We start from the raw sequence: 8,825 nt of genomic DNA on the forward strand, positions 1-8,825 counted from the left end.
GAGGCTATCAGGATGGGAGGGGAGGCTGTCTCTTATACACATCTGAGGAAGAAAAGGGAAAATTAAAAGAAATAAGAATGAAATAAAGAAAAAATTATTATTATTATTATTATTATTATTATTATTATTATTATTATTATTATTATTATTATTATTGTTATTGTTGGTCACTTTATTTTTTTTCTGGTACAGTAGTTATGGTTGCCATTCTTCAAATGACAAGGACCCTTTTTTTGGTGATTTACAAATTTAAGGCTAACAAATGAACGTGTCTTAAGTGCAATGGCTTCGTAATTTATTGGTATTTTGTGAAATGTTTTCTTGTTATTTGAATGCATCACTAGATGGTGTGTGCCACTGATACAAAATTGTTCTAATAAGCTTCAGTTCAGTTCAATTGAGTTGAGTTCAGTGAGCCTTCGATTGCGCCGGGGACTGAGCACTACGCAGTACAACGACTGCATGCACTGAAAACACTGGAGCGATTTTAAGGAAACTCGACTTCATACAATAGTGTAATTTAAATACATATCACAAATGTTTCTGTGCAGTAGAAAGTCATTAATAGAAATAGGAAATGAAAATACCGGAGCCCACCAGAACAAATTTATGAAACCAGTTAAATAAATATGTTGACGAGAACCATTATGATAAATAAAACTGTGCAAAGAAAAGCCTGAACAATAAAAATGGCACTAGTATGCTGGCTTTTGTCATTCGTGGGTCTTTGTAAAAACAATTATGGATTATAGCGCAAAATTTAATACAAACAAATTTTCTATGATTTTTCGAAGTTCATTGTAGTGAGCTTGAAAATGTAGGCCTATTCAATTACATATTCAAAAATAGTTAGTCCTTTAAAATACCATTTAATAACAGCCTATATTTTAATGTAAAATATTCATTTGCTATGTTCCTTAGTACCTAGTTCAAAGTTCGTTCTTTTCTTTTTAATTTTTTTGAAAGTTAAAAGTTCTAAACACTTGTCTTCATGACTTTTGAACCTAATAAGCTACGCTGCTCCGCTTTTTTTTGTTGTTGTAAAAATTGTAAATCAAGTGTATCAAATACAACTAATGTATGTATAATGTGTCATGTCAAAGTAGAGATTTTTTTAAAGAACATATTAAAAGATGATTTCTTATCTACCAGGGCTGCTTAATGTGATTTTATATCTACATTTATATTTTTTTCTTCTGAATTAATTATTGTAGGACTATTGCACAGTATTGTTTGTCGAAGGACTTTTTTGTTTTACTTTCTGAGTGTACCCGTTTCCGGGCCTCTAGGGGTCCTATTTTTTAATCTTGCAAACTTCAGCCAGAGCTTTGGTAAGCTGTTGTGGGTATGGACGTCTTCTCCACTCACACCTCTAAAGGCAAAATCCTATATCCATAACTCCTACCACAGAATAATGTAAAGAAAATCTATTTTTGAAACTGTTTGTCACGCGTAGTGCCATTGTTTTAAGGAGCTATACAAATCATTTCAAGGAAAGTACCAATCTTCACTAATGATTTCACCACCTGCTATATAACCGCAGAATGAGGAAGTGCGGAACTCTCGATAACTGTTTTCCAAAGACCAAAAGAAATAGGAGAGACAATCACATGAAGAAAAAAAAATGAAATGGGGCTTACAATATATTTCTTTTGTGAAAAGGAAAACGAAAGAGAGAACATGGGATTGGTTTTATTTGTTTAATTTTTTTTATCGTCTTACTTTTGTCAATTGTTTAATTATTTAGTTAGGTTTTGATATTTGCTTGCCACTGTTCTAATTCTAAAAGTGTAAATTCAAATTTGTATGTAGAAAAATCGTAGCTGCAAAAAAAAGGAAAAAAAAGGCAAACAAACAAAACCGGACGATAGAGGCGGCAGCTACAAGTCCACTTGTCCGATTGGCCCTGGGCCGACCCAACTTTATAACTGAACGTAAGCCGAACCTGAGCCGGCCCAAGTTCGCTCTGATTGCGGTCGATTTTGACATCTTATCTAACCACAACATTCATTCGAACTGACTTGAGCGAAAAAACACTATTGAGACACAAATTGTTAAGGAAACTGTAGAGTGAATTGTATTCAGTTGAACTATTGTTTTTGATTAAAAGTTGTTATATATAAGGTCTCTATGCCTAACTAATTATTTTTATACCTCCATATTTTTATACCTCCATGCTCACACAGCCTCCGTGCGAAGCATAAGCATCATCACAAACCAAGTTGTAAACGTGGGGAAATACCACGTGATGCAAAGCTTACGCATGGGCAGTTTGACAGATGACGTATATGACTTTCTTTTCTAAAGTTGAAGAATTCCAGTAGAGAAAAAATATATTGGCCTATTACAAGCTCAAGAAACACCGGTTTTTTTGTATAGCACACATTAATTTAACAAGATTATATTCTAAAATCATAACACTGTATAGCGGTATCATTCTTTCTGTGAACGTCATCCTCACCAACCACGTGCGTTTTGTGTCGACGTTCGTGAAGCTACTCACGTGGCCCCGAGGACAGAAAAAATAATTGTTTGTTATTGTTATGAGTTAAAAATTGTTTGTGAATGAACCTAACATGAAAATAATTATTATTGCCGAATAGATAGTCTCGATGCAACTTATTCACAATCTGTGTCCCCGGTCTGTGACCAAACATTGACAGCAACCTTCTTTCTTATAATATATCAAAAGTTCAATAATCTTTGTTCCTCTTTTTCACTACCGGTACTGTGTGAATACTATATCTTGAATGAGGCTATCAGGATGGGAGGGGAGGGGGGCTTTTTCTTTGTCACGGCATTCATTTGTTTGTATGGCTCCGACCACGTTTGTATGACGCAAGACACACAAATCTGCGGCCGACTAACATGGCGTGTGCTGATTAAAATATGGTTGCATCAGGATTTTCTGGACCTTGGTCCAATGTCCCTGAAATGTAGGCGATACCCGACAGTAAGGGCGAATTCTCGACGATTACATATGTGAGCGGTACCAGGCAAGCCGTATCCCCCTCACAGGGTGTCCAGGTCGATAGCACCCGGAAAATCCGACAATTAGGGAGTAAACGACTCAGTACGGTATATCATTTTTGGATTTTAAAATTGTGTAAAAATTAAATACAATTTGTTTTTCTCAACGTAGAATTGTGTTTTCTCCTAGATCGTGAAGCCGACGAGTGGGTTGGCAGCCAATAAACAGAATAAATAGCCCATTATGTACCTATGAGACTACTAAAACAATATTAGGCCTACGCCATACTACCGGAGTTGCAGGTGGGAAAATATGTTAAACAAATCGACGAAAAGTATCGACAGTTTTTGCACACAATTATTCTTGTGTTAAACTACTAAGAACAAATCGAACAACTGTACGTTCATACCGTTTGCTGAATAAAAAGTGCTGACAAATGAATGTTTTGAAATGTTCGTTTCAGCGCACGTCGTGAATGGTAGCAGCCCGACCTGATTTATCGTGAGAAATATTAAACACGTTTAATATTCTACTACGCGACTGTCCCCGACGATAAATCGGGTCGGGCTGCGTCGGCCGACGCTGTCTGAGTTGGCCTTTAGACCTACCGAGCGGAGTTTGATACGCAGTGAGCGCCTAGCTTTAGAAAAATGTTTTTGTTGTGTGTGTTGGAAACAGTTTTTCACTCTGTACAGTATTTAACGTTCTATATAGTCTCTGGAAAACAAAGTCCATATGTATCGTTAACTTGTACCCATATGGTGAATAAAAGGAATTTTGAATCTTGAATCTTAAATCAAATGAGATTTTGTAAAGTATACTAAATATGAAATATTTAAAGTATAGGCTATATTATTAATTAAATAGATTAAAACATTGTATACGGTACTATTCTGTACAAAAAAATGTGTATGATGTTAGAAGTTCATAAAGAGTGTAACTTAGATCCATGCTTAGAAGAGCTTAGGCCTAGCTGAATTTATGCAAGCACGGGGCTTGGTTCCAGTCAGATTTGTAAAAGATGGTGTAGGCATATAAACTGCAGACCAATTAGTGTTCTGAGTGGGCCTACCATATCCAAAATTCTTTAAAAGATTATATTAATTTTTTTTTAATTTTTTGGATGAAAATAATTTACTGTACTTTTTGAATTGCAAATTGGTCTCAGAGAAATTTTCGACTGAACCAATCCTCATTCACCAGTCCTAAATGATGAGGCAAATTTCGAATGGACATTATAATATCGGCATGGTCATTCTTAACCTGTTGTGTGTAAAACGTTTACTTTTGATGAGAACGCCACGTTGACAGACCGTCATGACCCATAGTACCGTACTTTTAATAATTTTTGGTATGGTATGGATATAACAATTGGTTGGTCGAAATTATGTTGTATATGGTCCCTCTCGAAAGCAGAGTGTATTTCATTTTCGGATCAAAAAAGAAAAATATCGAAATAAATTATTTCAGAATCTACTATGCCTATTAATGAACAGACAGACGGTATTTTTTGTGATTTTTTGTAAATTTTAATGTTTCTTTTTTTTTTTTTTTTTTTAGCTTATGTTTTTGTTAGTTTGACGCAATTCAGTGCAATGCTGCAATGTCAATTTTGGTCGTTTTAATAATAATCACGACTGAAGGGAAAAAAGTATTCGAAGTCAAAATTTCATTATATGCCTTGTTTAGGCCTAACTTTATAACTGTCTTTTTGATTGAATGGCGAGAGGTGCTAGTAACATTGGACAAGTATGTGCAAAAACACACTGTTCAAATGGAGCTTGTCTGAAAGTGATGCAATTATGCATTTCTAAAATTATTTTATAAAAACTATTTTAACGCAACAGTCGTCTGAGTCATTATAAAAATAAACAAAAAAAAAGAATATAAATAAAATATACCAATAAAATAGTATGAAAACATTACGAACACAGATAATTACAGGTAGTCTGAGTAGAGAAGGATTGCTGCAACCAAGTATATAAATACATATATACATACACGTGTACCCACACACAGGCCTACAGTGTTATGTATATATTTTAACACTGTATTTAAAACCTTGTTTCTCAAGGTTTTCCATTACACACAGGGTAACATATACTCTCGATTAAGCGCTGTGGCGCTTAATCAAGAGTGGCGCTTAGCTAAAAAAAATCAGGTTTGGTGAGGCGTTTATTCGAGAGCAGCGCTTATTCGAGAGCAGCGCTTATTTGAGCATCTACGGTATCCTTAATCTCGTCTATACCCACAGGTTGGTCATCAACAACATCCATCCAGGATTATTTATATAGGCCTATTCGGTGCACACTGTTTCTTTTGCATAATATAATTTTTCATATCTAATTTCCAGGCACTTTTGCTGAAATCGGCAAAAATACGGTTAGAAAATCGATTGATTAGACCGATCGTTTAACCATTTATAACCGACTCGATAATCACACTTTTAGATACACTCTGTCTGTTTTTATAAAACGAAGAACGAAGAACGAATAAAATCGAGCGTGTACTGAAACTACAATGGCTCCTAACCGGGTCGAGTCATTCAATAGAGTAAATTATTTTGTCCGTAGATTTTCCAGTCCTGTCACTTTTTTGATGGTCAAATCAATCCAGGCGAAATTAGACCACATAAATTTTCCAACTTTAAAGTATAATTGCCACCCATACATTTTAATTGCTTTTTAAAAATTATATAAATTAAGAATTTACAAAATATACGTATTGAAATATTAACTCTATTTTAATTTCGAGAAGATTTACTACAATGTAATCATCTATACAAAGAATATTTTGAAATTAGACATATATATATATATATATATATATATATATATATACATCATAATATTATTATTATAATATATTGTTTAAAATATATATGTATATATATATATTATATAACATCATTTTCCTATATTTTTAGACAATGTATTATATTAATATGATGTTTAATAATAAAACTACGTTTATTGATTTAATGCACACTATGCCTTATATATATACATACATATACATATAGATATATAAAAAAACAGAGTGCCACTGGTCACTACCTATCACCCTAGGTTTACCTTAGGTCTAAATTCTATCATTCAGAAGTATCCTACAGACCACAGAACGTCTCATTTTTTTTTTCGAATACACCGTCCATAGAATTGCAACAGACATAATTTGGGCAGTCACATTTGTGGCTCATCGCAAAATATGCTCCTTGCTTGATTTTACACAATCATTCAATAGCAACCAAACAAACCAAGTATTCAGGATAAGGCAATAATCGCCTCACCAAAAATGGCATTTATAACAGTCTCTCATATATTTGGTAAACAATATTTCTGATAAACGAAAAAAAAAAAACAACTCTTCGTAATGAGAATGACACAATATAGATCAGCTATCAAAATATCAACCAGTAAGTCGAACATTTGAATTCAGCTGGTCATTCAATCTCAAATTTCAAAGTGATTGCAACAATAGACCATAATCCCAATTGGAGCGACAAAAATCGTAAGGATAAAAAAAAAAAATCACTGGGAACTTTTTTTAAAACCACCACACATTTCGGACTCAATATTAGGAACCCAGTACANNNNTCCTCTGTCTCTTATACACATCGAGATGTGTATAAGAGACAGGTGCAACAGACTACAATTAGATTGTAACTACTGTTACCGTGGAACCCCCTGCATTGTTGGTTGATCTTGGTGTTGATAATTTCTTTACCTTTAGTTAATGTGTGTCTGGTTAGAAAGTCACGTTGCCATCATTTTAGAAATTACATGTCAGTCTGTACTCAACATGCTATGTAATTCTATTTAATGGAAAGAAACTCTGATGGTCCTGTCAGTTCTGCCTTGTGGGTATTTGCTTATGGTGCATGAGGTAGCAACCCTACCTGTATTGATAGAAGATATGCTCCACCACCAGAAACATGCAAGCCGCTCAAACCAATGCTGATATTATTGCTGAAGGTTTGTGGTGGCTCTGCATTAAGCGCTTGGTCACTCAACTGTATACATATTACGTGTACTTTTATTATAAATAAATATTTATATTATAAATATTTACTGTATTATATAAATTATATATTGAAGAGTGGGTTTGCATGTATGCTCCTCTAAGTGAAATAAAATGTAAAAACAATGAAAAAAAGATGTAAAATCATTGAAGGATCTTAACCAATTCAGTGTTTTTTATAATATATATATTTTTTATATATTTTTTAATCTTAAACATAATAATTGCCAGCGAATTTAAGTATCTAATGCAGATAATGGAAATAGTGTTACTGTTGTGTGTCTTCTCATTGGCGAGCTATTATTTTATAATACGAAATAAGCAATTCAAGTAATTTCTTTCAGTATTATTTTTTAAGTTGATTAGCTTATGGTAGTGAGTATACATTCAAATACAAAAGGCCGAAACATCCTCACATGACTAGTTTTCGACTTCAAAAATCAGATGCTGTAGCAGCAGTATCGATTTCACTACATGCACTCAGACCGCTGACTGCCCTGCTCACTCAAGCAAAACTTAATAATCCGTATAAAAAAAAATAGCCGAGTAGACATTACCGGGGTATACAGTTATCTGTAATGTCTGTTATTGTTTTTATACAAGTTTTTGTAACTATATGGTTTGGTGCTGCTGGACAAGTAATGACGTACGATGTGAATGACCCGTGTTACCTAGAACGGGGAGTTCACTCGGACCAGGTGAGTTAATGCTCTTTTCTAATTTAATATATTATAGGCCCAATGCGTAAATATCGTACCCGGTATGGCTCTGTTTTGATCCAACGGTATGACGCTCTCCTTGTAAAAGGTTTGAGTATGTATAGGCATCTGCAAGAATCTAAAATATACGGGCCTACAGACAAAGAATCAATAGGCCTAATAAAGAATATAGGCCTATATAGGCTAAGTGACAATATGCTAACAGAATGGAATTAAAGTGAACATGGCTGATGAAATCACCAATATTGTAGCTATACGTATTGAGATTTGTTTACGGTTGCGATAGACTATCTTATAAGTTATGCAACTTTTAACCACTTCATTTATATATGGTTTGTCTTAAGTTAATGTTTGAAGGAAGAAATGGTTTTACAATCCTTCAATACCCCCGGAAATTCCTTACATACATTTGAATACCTACAAAAATCATCTTGCCAAACGTTGCTAGTTGAGATATATAATAATGGCTTTGTGATTGTGTTCAATGCCGTAGCCAGCTATTGGCACAGTTGGGACAGTCCCACACAATTTTTGGAATGGGTCCACATTTTTAAAAAGGAGTCCAAATTATGTAATTTTATGCATAAAATAGGTCAACTTTTTGAAAAATGGGCCCAGATTTCTTATATTAATCTTAAAATGGGTAAAATTTAGGAAAATTGGTCCAGATTTTTCATATTTTTGCGTAAAAGGGGTCCACATTGTTTGAATTTACGCGTAAATGGCTACGGCATTGATTGTGTTATTCCTATAATTCTATTCAAAGATATAAAAGAAAGAATCAGATAAGACTGGCAAATTGCCTTTATAGTTTAAAAAATATCAATGGGAAATCAGAAACAGCAAGCTAGGGTGTATTGCAGACTTGATTTGTAAGGGTCGAAAACAAAAAAATACTTTGCCCATGCATGTCCCGGGTTCGAGTCCCGGTGGAGGACTAAAATGACTAATGGGTATGTTTCTCGAATGGTTAGCGAAAGGTTGCAAGTTCGAATTCAACCAGACGCATTTTCTTCGTGAAGCTCGGTTTCCATAGAATCGCTCACCCTATCGGCAACAGTCGTCGACAGTTGTGGGAAAGTTTAAACCTGGTTCAAGTTCAACTTTCTCGATTG

This window comes from Anneissia japonica, unplaced genomic scaffold, assembly GCF_011630105.1.
Source record: "Anneissia japonica isolate Jap-2015-1 unplaced genomic scaffold, ASM1163010v1 scaffold288091_len1417266_cov198, whole genome shotgun sequence".
Taxonomy (NCBI): Eukaryota; Metazoa; Echinodermata; class Crinoidea; order Comatulida; family Comatulidae; genus Anneissia; species Anneissia japonica.